The sequence below is a fragment of the Ambystoma mexicanum genome, chromosome 6p, assembly GCF_040938575.1.
Source record: "Ambystoma mexicanum isolate Mex_15411 chromosome 6p, UKY_AmexF1_1, whole genome shotgun sequence".
Classification (NCBI taxonomy): Eukaryota; Metazoa; Chordata; class Amphibia; order Caudata; family Ambystomatidae; genus Ambystoma; species Ambystoma mexicanum.
This window is the reverse complement of record NC_090935.1, coordinates 1,199,894,335-1,199,909,021: the sequence shown is the minus strand read 5'-3', so window position 1 is coordinate 1,199,909,021 and position 14,687 is coordinate 1,199,894,335.

Here is a 14,687-nt window from a genome sequence, read left to right as displayed (position 1 = left end):
GTAATGAAGGGGGCGATCTCCTTTGCTGTCTCTTATGATAGGTGCAGGGCAAATGTCACCCATACATCTAGAGGGCTTTAGGCTAAGGATAATATCTTCTACTTCTTTGACGCTGAGAGTGGTGAATTTGAATAGTTTACAATGATCGGTCGGTGGTGTGGGTGCTATGGGTGAAGGAGGATTGTTGGTTAGGTTTGCCTTTTTGGACTCAATTTTTCTTTGTAGGAGTTCAATTTTGCCTGATAATGTGGCATCCTTCGTACAGGTCGGAGGTGGTGTTGGTGATTGAAGCTCTCCAAGTATGGTGAACAGTTCTCTAGTGTTGGATTTTACATTCTGAATATGATCATTGTATGATTCAGACTTGGATAGGAAGATAGCAGATTTGTATGTGGCTGCTGCTGCCTAAGGATAGTGTATTGGTCTGGTATGGCTAGCGAGAGGAGCGGGCCTGAGGCTGGGTGTAACCATGTCTCTGTGATAGCTAGGTGGTCTAGGTCGTTGGATAGTAAAATGTCATTGATATCCAGTGCATGGGCTGTTAATTAACTGGCGTTGATGATACCTCCTTTCACAGTGTCATTAGTGATAGTTGTGGGCAATTGGTGGCTGGCGTTTTTATTTGGAATATGCGGTGATGGTTGAGGGTTATTTGGGAAGTTTGTCTGGTCTTGGTCTGCATTGTGATGTTGCTTGAGGGAGTTATTGGAGACAACAACCTATCAGATGAAGAATATGAATATTTAAATGTTACTCACCCCACACTTGCTACAATTTACTTATTTTTCTAGAAATTATTCATTTTACTCTCAGTAACAACGTATTTTGTTTTGGAGACCAAATTTACAAACAGATACAAGGAACCGCAATGGGCACCAAATTTGCACCATCCTATGCCAATTTATATATGGGTCACTTCGAAAATCAATTCGCATGGCAACACCCAGATTTCACAACCCATGACAGAATAGCCTTCTGGGGGCGATATATCGACGATATCCTCATTATCTGGAATGGCACAGAACAACAGAACAACAACTATGTGACTATCACAATTTTCTCAACAACAATGATTACAATTTGAAATTCACCATCATCTACAGTCAAGAAGCCATTAACTTCCTGGATCTTCATTTATATTTACAAAATGGAGCAATCCACAGCACACTATATACAAAAGAGACAGCTGTGAATAGCCTCCTACATGCTTCAAGTAATCATCCTCCCCATATCATTCACAACATTCCATTCGGAGAATTTCTCCGCATTAAACGTAATTGTACTTCAACCTTGGAATGCAACAAACATCAAACTGCCACGATGAAAAAATTCAGAAACCGTGGATACAGCTCCAAACATCTGAAAGCAATGCTTACAAAAACCGTAGAAAGATCCAGACCCAGTTTACTTCAAAAGACAACTAAAAGATGCATCTCTCTGGAGACACCCAGGTTCATCACCACCTTCATTACCAACCATCATATAATCAAAAAGGTCCTACTACGCAACTGGAATATCTTGAAAACTGATGCAGATCTAAAAACTCTCCTAGACAACAAACCAAATGTAGTCTTTCGGAATTGCATCAATCTCAAAAAAATCATAAGTCCATCATACTTCAATAATAAAAAAAATATGAGATTTTCAAAAAAGAATCTTTAGCACACATGACATCTTGGTTAAAAGCACCTGTACGAGGCAATTACAAATGCAACAACTGCCAGCTTTGTCCACACATGATCAACGCGAAAAAAGATTTTTTCCAAGCAAATGGCAAACAGATCAAAATTAAACAACTCATTAATTGTAACAGCACTTTCGTCATCTACACTATCATTTGTGTGTGCAAAAAGGTCTATATTGGAAGCACCATAAGGAAATTGAAAATCAGAGTTGGAGAACACATGACAGCAATTAAGAATAGGGACACAACCTCTCCTCTAACACTCCATTTTCTTCAGCAACACAACAAATCCGATTTCACCAATATCCAATGTCATGGAATTGAGAAACTTACCCTCACACAGAGGAGGCAATTTGGAACTAAGCCTCCGCAAGAGAAGCCTATTGGATCTGGACAATGGACTCAATCCATAATGGGCTCAATGTTGATCAAGAACTGCATCATTTTCTGTTGTGATTACTATTGTTTTTTGTACAAATGAGAGTCTCGTTTTCACGTCTCTCTACATCAATGCTGAGAATAAAATGTATATGCTGTTATTTTAGACTTTATTCTATGAATTACGTTGCAAATTACCAAGCAATATTTAGTCACAATGTGTTGATCATATAACCACTTTCAGTTGACCAGTTATTTCCTCCTCTCCAGCCCATCATTATTTGTCTACCTCCCTACTCACAATCCTAATGATTATCACTATCTACCTAGCTCCAGGCAACTCAATCACAAGTCTATTTCCATTCAAAACTTGGGGGTGTATAGCCAAAAGATAAATTACACATAAGAAATGTACACATTACAAACTCCAGTTATTTTTCCCATGTGTCGACAACACAACATTCCTTGTTGACATTCATAAACATCCACACGCTGGACAGCAATAATAAACATACCTTCAACATACCATATTGATAAATACATTGATTACGTGACTACCATGTCATTCCGCGTCCAAGATAATATATTTACCTGTATACGGTAAATACGATATTTATTTTTACAACTTACATACATGAAAATCCATATAGCAATCCACACGATTCAAAGCACCAATAGCCGTATTTCTGAAAACACCGTGCATAGGAAACATTTGATCACGTGACCATCACGCTTTCTTGCGTACGCGACTATATATCCACTTCCGGGTCGCGACAAACAGTACTCGCATACAGCAATTCACGACGAACGGACGACAACAAGCTGCACACACCCGTGCCTTACCTCAAAGCTACCCACAACTATAGGTAAGAAGTAAGCAATAGATCTACTCTTAGTTTATACAGAGATATGGACAATACGTTTAAAACCATGACTACCAAGTCACACCACACGCACATTCATGCTCTATTTTGTTGTATTTCATCTGTTTTCTTTAGGACGTGGGGAGTAGCCATAGAAAATCTCTTGTGATTTCGCCATTTCCTTTGAAACATACTCGTTACAGTGCATACGTAAAGCAAGGGCTACGTAAGTACTTCGTTAAGACACTAGCATATTCTTATCCTACACCCCTGCAAAATCCACCTTAGTAGTTGTCATGAGGACAGGACGATGGAAGTGTTGGACACGGTGGAAGCGCCATTAATACACCCTTCACAGCGCCCTGTGCAGCGTTCTAGCTGTTACGTTCTGTACTCTTCATATGGAGGTTAGCCACGCCCCCTCCTTGCGTTGCAACTGTTTCCTGTTCTTCGCTACACTGGTGCCTTTGGTTCCCGTGCCCTCTGTGTATTTGCCTTCCGACTGGAATTCTCTCTTCCATAGCGTTCTTGTTCCTGAGCCTTATTTTTCCGCCTTTAGCGGTATTACTCTCGGCATCTTTTCTTTCTTTCTGTTTATTTCCTCCGTTTCTCTGCCTCCGCTCGGCTTTTCACTTTCAGGTGACTCCGCCTCCTTTTTTTCTGCATTTTTCGGACTGCTTTTCCTCCGGGGCTTCGTTATTTTCACCCTGCCATTTTTACAGCTCCTTCGAGCCTCTGGCTTTTCCACTTGCATTCCTCTCCGAGTATCTTTTTTGATTCTACTTACTTTCTCTCCTCGTAAACATTTGGGTGAGTTCATCTGGATTCTGCCTTTCCTTTTTTTTATACTTATGGTCCTCTTCTCTGGTGCTATTCATTCTTGTCTTTGCTGCATCACGTCTAGTTTCACGGCTTCTGTTTTTTAGTTTCTTTGGTCTTTCTCCAGTTTTCCATTACACCCTACCTGCAGCCGATCCTTTATTGGATGGATGAAAGAACTTGGTTTCCCGGCCTTCATCTGTCGGATACTGAAGCTGGATCTGTTACCTGGGACTTACCGGATCCCCTGCTGCGGACCCTCTTGTCCTTATTTCCTCGTGGCGCTTACTCTAGCGCGCCTCAGTGACTGTTTTCTTCCCGGAACTGAAAAATCTTTGAACTTCCATCCAGCCCTGTGCACATTCAAATATTCAGGGGTTTTTTCTGCCACTGGCTTTTTCCCCTCAACAGGCTGTGCAGGGAATCCTCCGCCTTGGTTGCTGTCTGCCTTCTTACACAACCACTGTGGCGAGTTCCCGGAACAGACCGTATCTCTTCTCTAAAAAAAAGACTCCGGACCGGCCTACGCCATCTGCTGAGGCTGAAATATCTTCCTGCGAATCAGACACCGAATCACAGGTGAGCCCCACTATTGACAGTAGTAAAGCTAACGTCAATTGACATCTGTTCATTTATATATTTAGAATAGCATATTTCTCCCTCTTTTGCAACCTAGTGGGTTTTCTAAAACAAATCATTCTTTTCTTTATTTCCACTTTTCTCTTTATACCAGGAACCTCAGGATACATAATGCATAGCTTTTTTGATGAATTGTTTCCATGCATCAGTATACCTCCAAACCGTACTAACCCCTGAAGATCCGTCACCACCCAGACGGTGAAACACGTGTTGGGTAACAGAACGAGCAACAAAACAAATAAAGGAATAACATAGTTAACTCATGGTTAACAGACTCAATGGAACTGTGATAACAACTTTGAAACATAAGAGGGCCTAGACTCTGACCAAATACTTCTGATTATTCTAGACTCAAAACTTAGTGAATCTCCAACTGTGAGGCAACAGTGATTTAAAATATTTAACTTCATTCTAACTGTGAAGTAACAGTGTTTGCAAGTAATTTGACTCCACAATTGGTAATTCAGTCAACCGTGAACTGTGAAGCAACAGAAGTCAACCTTGAACTGTGAAACAACTGACTTAATTTATCCATTTCATCAACCGTAAACTGAATCCATTTGTGAACCAATAGGAAATACTGAATCCATAAACCTGGATCCATCCGTGAATTATCAGGAGATACTGAATTTGTAAACCAACAAGTGCAACCAATTTCTTTTTGTTCTAAACAGAGAATTACTGTGATTTTTTGTTTTATTCACAATAGGACTTTTTGAATTATATGCACTTTACTTTCTAAGTTTTGGTCTTCGATGTTCAACCACCTGGGAATGCACCTAATTAAACTATACCAATTTGGGTAAAAGCACTTATTGTGATATATAACAGTCTATATAAATTTATTTCTAGATCATATAACTATTTCAGCCTGGGCTAAGTACTGAAGAACATATCTTTACAGAACATATTAGTATCACAATCCAGTTATTAGTGGAGCGCGAAACACTTAGAGGTCTAAATAGATAGATATTTAGTTTTGTTTCCCTTTGCAGTCTAAGAGCAATAGACCTCAGTCTCGCAGCTCCACTCCCCCCCTCTCTCTCTCTAACATCTTGAGGAGCGCCGGAATCAGCCTAAGACTGTTCCAGTTTATACTAGTAATTGGAGAGTGCCTTAGGGTGTCCTTTGATGAGTCTATGACCTAATCTTGAATTCCTGATTATGGTAGGGCAAGGTATATTCGGTGTGGGTTTCCTGGCAAATAGGTCAATCCATTCTTGCGGTGTGAGCCGTTTGTATGCAGTCTCAGTTATGGGTTTTTCACTCGTTTGTTCGTGGTGTGGAAGGAATGTGGTAGGTTTAATGTTGGATGAGCACGGTACCGTAGTACCCATGGACACTGCGTCTGCAATCTAACTTTCTTGGTAGGCGATTATCGCCAGATTGATTCATTGTTAGGCCGCTGTAGGATTGATATTCTGTTGTGTTTAGGGGGTTATTGTAGGTGATTATGTATATTAATATGTTGTAGATAGTTAAGAAGGGTAGTATCCTAGCTGTTTTGATGGGCAGAGGGGCCATGAATAGGTTGTAGCGTGCAGGCTAAATACAGCAATCAGCTAGTCGACAGTGCTAGACTAATTGCAATCTCCAGCTAATATCCGGCAATGAGCAGCAGTGCTAGGCTAAATGCAAACCCTGGCTAATAGCAAAGAGTAGCAGTGCTAGGTTTCATGCAGTCATGATAAGCAATATTGGTATAGGCAATATAGTGGTAGGTTCTGAGGCAGGTTATGGGTAATATATAACAAAGGGAGAAGAGTGCTATCAAGATGGTGGATGGCAAAGGTGACAATGCTAGTACTTTCAGACGCAAGTGGGCTGAGGTAAGCCGGGCGGATGGACGTTAATGGACCACTATTGGGCCTGCGGTTAGTAGGCATACATAAAGCTCCCTTGAAATTGGGGAGGCCTGTGGTAATAAGTACACCAGCTTTAGTTGTGCCCCAGAGTGATGTGCAGCTTGGCGATTTCCCCAAAATGAACACACACATAAGACGTAGGAGGTCCCTCACCATTAAACGCACAAAAAGGGGCAATTAGGACTCAAAGATGGAACAGGTATAGGACGACATACCAGATGAGCATAAACTGTTTAGTTCAACAGAAACGTTCTTCACCTCGCTCTTAACTGCTGGGTTGTGTTATGCGTTTTGCTGAGTCCTCACAGAAACACTACCCAAAGTCTCCTCCCAAGTGGCCAGGGGAAGGCAGCCGCTACCTGATCCTAACCCTGGGTGTGGTATTAGACAGGAGGATCACCTGGGAGGGCAAGGGCCCCAAGGGATTTGGGAGGATTCCAATGGGTGAGACGCAGTATTTGTCCCCCTTAGAGGAAGAGATGTTAGTGATGCCAGAATATGTTATGGCTTGCTGTCAGAGTGAGATTTCCTGTTCTAGCTATTCATCCTGGGGGTGAAGAAGCTTGTGTTAATCATGTATGAGACACAAAGCTCCCCCTCATAAGGCTATCCATATGTATAATGGTGAGAACTCCTTTAGTCAACAAGAGGAAGTAAATGTAAACATCAGAACATTACTATCCTAGGTTTTGCTAGAGCTAGCACTCCATTGATTTCAAAACAATCATTGGCTCTTTTTAAAGGTCCTCCTGAAAACATGATTAATAATGGAAGTGAACTTAATTTATTTAAACGTGATATACAGGGAGAAAAATCCTATTGTAACATTGGGGACTTCAAGTCCCACAATGCCCAAAGTACTGGCACAAGTAAGATCTGGAGGCAAAAGATTGCAAGGTGCAGTCTAATGATTTCAATGGACCACACCTGATGAGGACTAGGGAGCATAAAGATCCCCCTCAGGTGCAGGCCAGGAGTTGAAGTGGTAGTAGTAGGAGAAGCAGAGGGTGGAGTACTGTTCGTAAATACACTTTTCAGTAGCAGGCGAGATTGAGGGGGAGCAGAGATACCAGAGCCACTGGGAAGTGGATGCCGGTTTTGTGAGGGTCTCTGCCCTTAAGCACTGTGTCTGCAGAGATTGAGAATAATGCTTCCCACTGCACAAAGGCTTTACCCCTTAAGATCTTGTGTGCAGAGGCTGCGTGGCAGAAAGCGTTAATTTTGAATGCTTTCCCCAGTGAAAAGTGCTTTGGTGGCATGCAAACACTGGAGCACTTCTGGAGCAAGGACCACTCTTTCCATGACTGATGCAAACTGCAGGGAGCAGGAGAAAGCAAACTACACTGGAGTGGGAAGCAGAGAAAGCAGGCGACACGAAGGCAGCGGAGCGAGCAGGCGCGTATGCAGCACCCGGTGGGTTCACCAGTTGAATGCGACTCCGGAACGCTCCGTGATTGCCCGCTGGCCTGTGTATTTTGAATACCGAACTAATGTGGAGAAGCAGAAGTGGAGGATTGGGCCTAACTTTGTATACAGAAATAATGTTCATCAGCTAAGGTGGCAGAAAAAGAACATTTGTAATGTAATTGTAATTCTAAAGCTGATAAAAACCACCATTGCCAAAGCCAAAACAAGGCAACAGTAAAAGACATTTACAGCAACCGATAATGCCCCAACTCAAATAGGGCACGTAAGAAGATCAATTACAAATTCTAGTATCACCAAGAAGAAGCGGCAATAACTAAGAAAGATCCAAAGCAGCATTGCCCAGACCCAAGAAGTGTGATGGTGATAAAAGGCCATTGTCAGCACTGATGTAAAAGTGGGGAAGCAAGTGTGGAAGAAGAGCTGCCCGCCGAATGGTCAGAATTAAGGAGGAGAGGAGTGGATTCTGCATCACAGGTAGCAATCCCAATGTTTGAACTAGCAACATCAATGTGTTTTATGTTTACCGAGCAGAAGTAGCCCATACTGAAGCTGGTGATACTGATTTTGTTCAAACCAAAGACTTTGTTGTAGCATTAGAGCTGCTCTCCTGATAGCCAGCATTCATGAGAGGAGCATAGTCTGCAATACATGTGGCATAAACAGCACCAATGTGGTTAATGTTTTTATAGAAGTGTTCATTACTGAAGTTGTTGTAAGTCAAAAGACTTACGTTGTTGCCAAGTGAACCGGCTGGGGTGAACCTCCCAGGGTGGGGGGGCATCAGTGCCTCTGTCCCCCACTCACACTGTGGTGTTGCGTGCAGTGGCGGATTGGGATTGAGAGCTGCTCCTGCCTGCCCGGCCTCTTCTCCCGGCATAGGTCCCTGCCAGGCAGCCTATGAGCTACATCACGTGGCTCCCGTGTGCGATACTGAGCACTTCTCCTACTCTGCTGTTTTTCGTGCCCCCCGCTCTACTGCTCACCACAGGGACACCACCACTCGCGGCCCCCAAATTCGGGGAGGAGGCCACAGTGCTGTTTTCACCACCTTTAGTGAGGGGTCAGGAACACGCTGCTTTCAGCACAGCTTTCCCCTCATAGCGGCCATCTTGTCTCTGCCGATGGCTGGCTTTTTGCATATTGGTGGAGGTGCTGTATTAGGCATTTCTTTTTTGCACTTAGGATGCAGTGAGAGTGAATTGTGGGCAGCATTCCTGGTCCTTTTCATACTAGCATGCCCCAATGTGATAGTGCCATGTTAGGCAAGTGCGGACACTGGATTTCCCCAATTGAGGTATGGGGTTTATTGTTCAGTATAAATGTGGTCACAAGAACTCTGTGTGAGCAGGTCGTATTTCTTAGTAGCATAGAGGAGGATGTGTATGTTGATTGCAAATTGTAAATGAGATTTATGGGAGCAATGGCCTACGCTTGAGAGTGGGCGTACATTTTGACCTTTTCTTCTCTGTTGTTGGGGGAATTTCGTAAAGAGAGGGGAGGGTTGGGAGTAGCTGGACTTTGGGAAGGGATTCTAGGCCATTTGGGTTAGTAAATGCTACAGGGGAGAGAGGTGGACTGCATTGAGAGGATTCCTGTCAGGAGGGAGGTAGATCACACAATCTGGAGATAATTTAGACGGACAAGGTTCTTGGCGGAAAGGAGACTGTTGAAAAATAGCTGGTAGGGGCTGTGCAGCAGCTGAAGATCCTAAATCAGTCAAATGAGTGGTGAAGGGAGATAGGTAATGATCGTTGCTGGTGGAAATATCTGTAGTGGACCTCGACAGGGTGAACGTTGTATTGTAAGGCATGGCAACTAGGGATATGGTTAATAGGAAGAGGAGGGGTTGTTGGGTGCAAGCGGGCCTGATTTTGAAAAAAGGTTATCTGGGAAGGCGCGGTCTGTGTACCTGTGGTGGACCACCTTTCTGAGTAGGCTCTTGGTCTCTCAGAAATCCTTTGAAAGTAGCTTCCTCCAGTCTAGTGCCGCTTTATCATTTTGGCACTTAATTCTAGTATTCCAGAAGGGAGATTGAAGTTATTTTAATACAGGAATAGTTTATGTGATCGAAATTTGATTGAAATGGGAGCGTGATGCTCTTTGGGCTAAAGAGTTGTCTAAAGAAAATATCTGCTGGAAGAGTAAGGGTGACAGGTTGTAGGTGTAAAGATGTTTGATCTACAGCGAGTTTGCTAGAGAGCGAGCTATTATTCTCTAGCCCTACAGAGGGGAGTCCCCTTAGATAATTGCAATGAACAGATTGTCTGTGGGAACAGTATTCTTGGTCGAAGAGTGAGGGTGTCCAGGTTGAAGCTGTGACTAATTCATTACAAATAGGATAACTTCAAGTAGAAGTAGAGTTTGGGTTAGAGAAATAAATTATACGAGAAGAATCCAAATGAAAACCCAATAAACTGTGTTAAGTTGAGATGTCACTCATGGGTGATGTTGGGTTAATTTAGTTCGAGCTGAAAGGAATAGGGAATTAAACTTCACAAAGTTAAAGTTTCAGGTTAAGTGATATGTCTGACAAACGCTGATGGATAATCAAAAGGGCCTCCTTTTGGGCGAGTGCTGCCCGTTCTCAACCTGAATGGCAAACGACTTAAACGTAGTAACCCTCATCCGTAACCATCCAACCATGACTGCTCTGCCCTGTCCTGCTCCTGTAACCCACCTAACTATGTCCTATCAGCCCTGTGCTGCATCTGTACCGTATTGTCTTCAACCTACTTACCTTTGATCAGCCTCTAGCTGCATATGATTTTTATCTGCAATCATCCAACTGTGACTATTCAGCCTCGTGCTACATCTGCAACCCACCTAACTATGACCTACCAGCCAAGCGCTGCATTTGTACTGGCGTAGCCAGACTGTGCACCTATTCTAATTTAGTCATTTGCTTATCTATAGACCTGATGTAGCCCCCAGTACCATGAAGCGTGGCTTTGCCAGACTCTGCACCTACCCTCATTTTGTCTTTTTACATAGCTGCATACCTGATGCAGCCCTCCCGTACCATGAGACGTGACTTTCCCAGACTGTACACCTACTCTAATTCTGTATTTCATGCGTACCTGTGCATCTGCAGTATCCCCAGTACCATGTGGCGTGGCTCTGCCAGATTATAGCTTTACAAGATCCACCCTAGAAGTTGTAACCCTTACGCGTGGTCTTGCACTTGTAGACTGTCACTTTGCACTTACTGTAACTAGCGCCTAGATGCCGGAGGGCTTTGCACGCTGCAATAAATGCAAAAATAAGTAAAAGATTGGCATGTCATAGGATTGGGCTTCCTATCATTTTGTTGCGAAAGGGTTGATAGCCGGAACAGAGGGGGATGGATAGAAAAGGAGAGCATGAATTTATCATGTTGCTTTATGTAGTCACCAATGGTGGGTTTGTTGCTATAGGACCATCACATTGATTGTAGAAGTATAGTGAAAATGAGTTAGAAATTATAATATCCCAGCTTTGTTGCCTAAATGATTAGGCAGCAAAAATATCCATAGGTCCCCAAAATGATGGTAGGTGATTGAGCTAGAGCAGGGGCCTGCAACCTGCGGTTCTCCAGGCGTTTTGGACAATGTTTCACATGGTAACTCAACATTGTCTCTCCTGGCTAGGGCTGATGGGAGTTGTAGTCCAAAACATGGCGAATCAAAGGTTGTAGACCCCTGGGATAGAACATGCCAATATGAAATTGTCTCATCAGTTAATGCCACTGTACAGGAGCTATACAACAACTACAGTAATTATTGCAGTGTGAAATTACTGTACACAGTAGAGGTCTGCACAGTCTAATTTCAGCTTATTTGGAAAGCAGGCATAATGTGAAAATCTATATCATAGGAGTTTTACCAATCAACATTAGAAGATCTCTGCAAACATGCACCATGGTTGCACCGTATCAATGAGTTCTGGTCAGAAAACTGGTGCCAAACACAATCAATCCATTATACGAGGGAATGGTTCGGAGAAGTGACCAAATGGGCAGCTCAGGCTGGGCATTATGCAGAGCCAGGGGTGCTGCTAAGTCTAGAAAAGATCTGGGGCTACACTAATGTCAGGACTGTCAGGACTCGGGGCTAGCTAGCCTTTTGGTTGTAGCCCCTGAGCTTTTATCCGGGGCTACAACCAAAAGACCTGGGGCTATAGCCCTCTACGCTCCCCCCTAGCAACGCCTCTGTGCGGAACTAGTTCAGCATGTAACATTTGGACAGGGTTTCTGGGTTCCTTAAGAGACCCAGAACATGCGAGTAAGGAATGGAAGTAACGACATACTTTCCAATTAGATCGGAATGGCTTTTTGCAATTGATGCATTAGATAGGAAGTGTCGTGTTTGAGGAATAAAAAAATGTGAAATACTGTTTTCAATTGAGTCTTAATAAACCGCAATCTTGCTTAAAAGTTCTTTTTAATTTGCATTATCAATAACGTAATAATAAATAACGTGTTATTGTGTCTACATTTCCAATGCCGAGGTTTTGAACTTAGTCACCACATAATACATATTTTGTTCCCCAGCATATATCGAGGCAAATCTCAGAAGACACTTGTGTGGATGTAAAATGGATGTGAAGATACCTAGCAGCAACCAGAGAAAGGCCCACAGAGAGGAGAGCCTACTTACTAAGAAATGTTATTGATAAGGCCAGAAGCTCCTGCGCATCGTAGGCCAAAACCGGATACAATTCAATAAAACTAGGATGGGCAAAAATAGACGGTTACTAGTCTTTCTTTCCCAGGCGTTCTAACTGTTAGGGAGAATTCTCATTTTATGGCTAATTTCCCTCACCTAGTGAGTCCCCCAGCAGTTTTGTTTATTTTTTTCACTTGGTAAGAGTGTGAGCTTTTCCCCCCACTCTTACCCATGTTTTGCCATTTGTCTTTACCTTTTTTTTATTATTGTAGACTCTGAAGTACACCACTTCAGTAGTCCCCTTCTTTTGTGTGTTACACAGAGTGGTCTTTTAGACTTCCCACCAACACCATTTCTGGGGCTGACTACAGTCCCCCAGAAAAGGGTAAAGTTGCCATTAACTTTAGTCAATTTACCACAGATCCAGTACACCCCCCCATCTTCCATGGACTACTGGAAAGGGTTACTTCGTATCCCTTTGTATCTGTACCTCCTAGAGCATTGTTTCGCTCTTTTAACATTTAGACTTGGCTGGTGGCAGTGGTATCTACCCTAACTTTTCTACCGCGATTATATTAGATAAATGTGATATTGTTTTAGGCAATTATATTAGCCTCGAACTTAAACCCGCTTGACCAAATACTTTTTCTTTTGGCTATGGTCGGGTTTATTTGCCATTTCTTTTTGTTAAAGTCCTTCTTGTGTTTTACTTTGCGCGGCAAACCAGGTTTGCCTTCTTTGTTCACCGTCTTTTGGCCGGCTTCTGCTCAGAAGCCCTCCTCCTGGTGCCTGGGTGTCTAGGTGGGCTGAATGTGAGGGAGGGGTGTAATCACCCCCTGCACAGGGGGTCCTAGGAAACCCAAGTCGCACTTTGCCATGATTGGCCGAGGTGGTTGTCTGGGCCGGACAACCCCCCTGCTGCGTGATTGACAGCCAGGCTGTGTGAATGGGGGATTTTTCGCATAAAAGGCAGATCTCTTGAGCTAGAAGTCAGAGTCGCCACTGGAACTACAAGGAACCAAAAAGAAGAAGAGAAGAAGACTGCTGATGCAACTACCCCGTCCCGGTGAAGCCCTGCTGCAGTCCTGAGCTATCTACCCTTCGAAGACCAGAGAAGATCCAGTCCGGAGTCTTCTTCCCTTGAGCTTGGTGGGGATAACCAGCTCATCTTCCACAGCCAGAGGATCCTCTTCTTGGTCGAAATTGCTGCACACTGCTGTAGCGGTCGGGATAGCCATCTGAAGAGCCTCTCCTGTTTTTAAGGAGCGCACCTTTTATTCATAGTCGCTGCTGCAGGCTTCATCCCTATGTGGTGCAGACCCCTCCAGATGTCCTCCTTCACACTGAAGCTCCAGAAACCGTGGGTCTGCAGGAAACCAACAGGAACAACTGCCAGGGCACCAGCTTCTCCATTGAATAAGGTACTGTGTTGTGCTTGAGGAACTAGGGTGAACCCCTTTTCTTCATCTCCAAGGCTTGACCTTGTCTTCCCTCCTTCTTATAACTTTTGCTTCCTCTGTTGACAATATCTAAGTACTCCTGGCAACGTTGAATCTCGAACTGTCCGACTGTGTGATCCTCCACAACAGGAACCCGGTTGCACTTGACACTGGCTCCGGCCTATTGACTCTTGAATTTCTGTCTATGAGTGTTCTCTGATTCTGTCTGCCTTGACAAAAGTATTGTCTGTGATTTTTGCCCCCAACTCTCTCTGGTTAACCCAGGTGCTAAGTGTGTTTTTGCCCCGGTAACAATTCTTGCTGCGGCTACGAGTTTCTTTAGTAAGACCAAACTGTCATTACTGTCAAAAAGTGATCGCAAGTGTATTCCTGGTAACGGCTTGTTTTGCGGTCCGTTAAAACACAGGATACTTACCTTGAGTTCGAGTGTACCAAAGTGAATTGGTTGGTTGTAGTATATTTTATGTGTGGTTTTGAATTAATAGAAGTGTTGTGTTTATAACAAATGGTTTAAAAATAAATGTACTTCTATTTTTCTAACTAAAACCTTGAGTCCGTGTTTGCTTGAATCACAGTAATTGTGGTCCCTTTGTGTAATCTCTGCTACTGCTCATATACTCTTGAGATAAGCCTGGCTGCTCCCCTACTCCTAACACTAACATAGTAGTACAGGCTTGTACCAAAGGTAAAACTTGTATTGCCACCTGTAGTCTTCATTGTATGCAGTGGTCCCTAAGGGCAATGCACAGGATTCTGCCTAACACTTCCCAACATAATTCTCAAATATGACATGCAAACAGCAGACCAACCAATCAGGTGGTGCATTCGCCCAGTAGGTCTTCTGTTTGCAGCAATGCCACGTAATAGCAGGTTAATACCAGACAATGATTATTATTGCATCAGGCCAC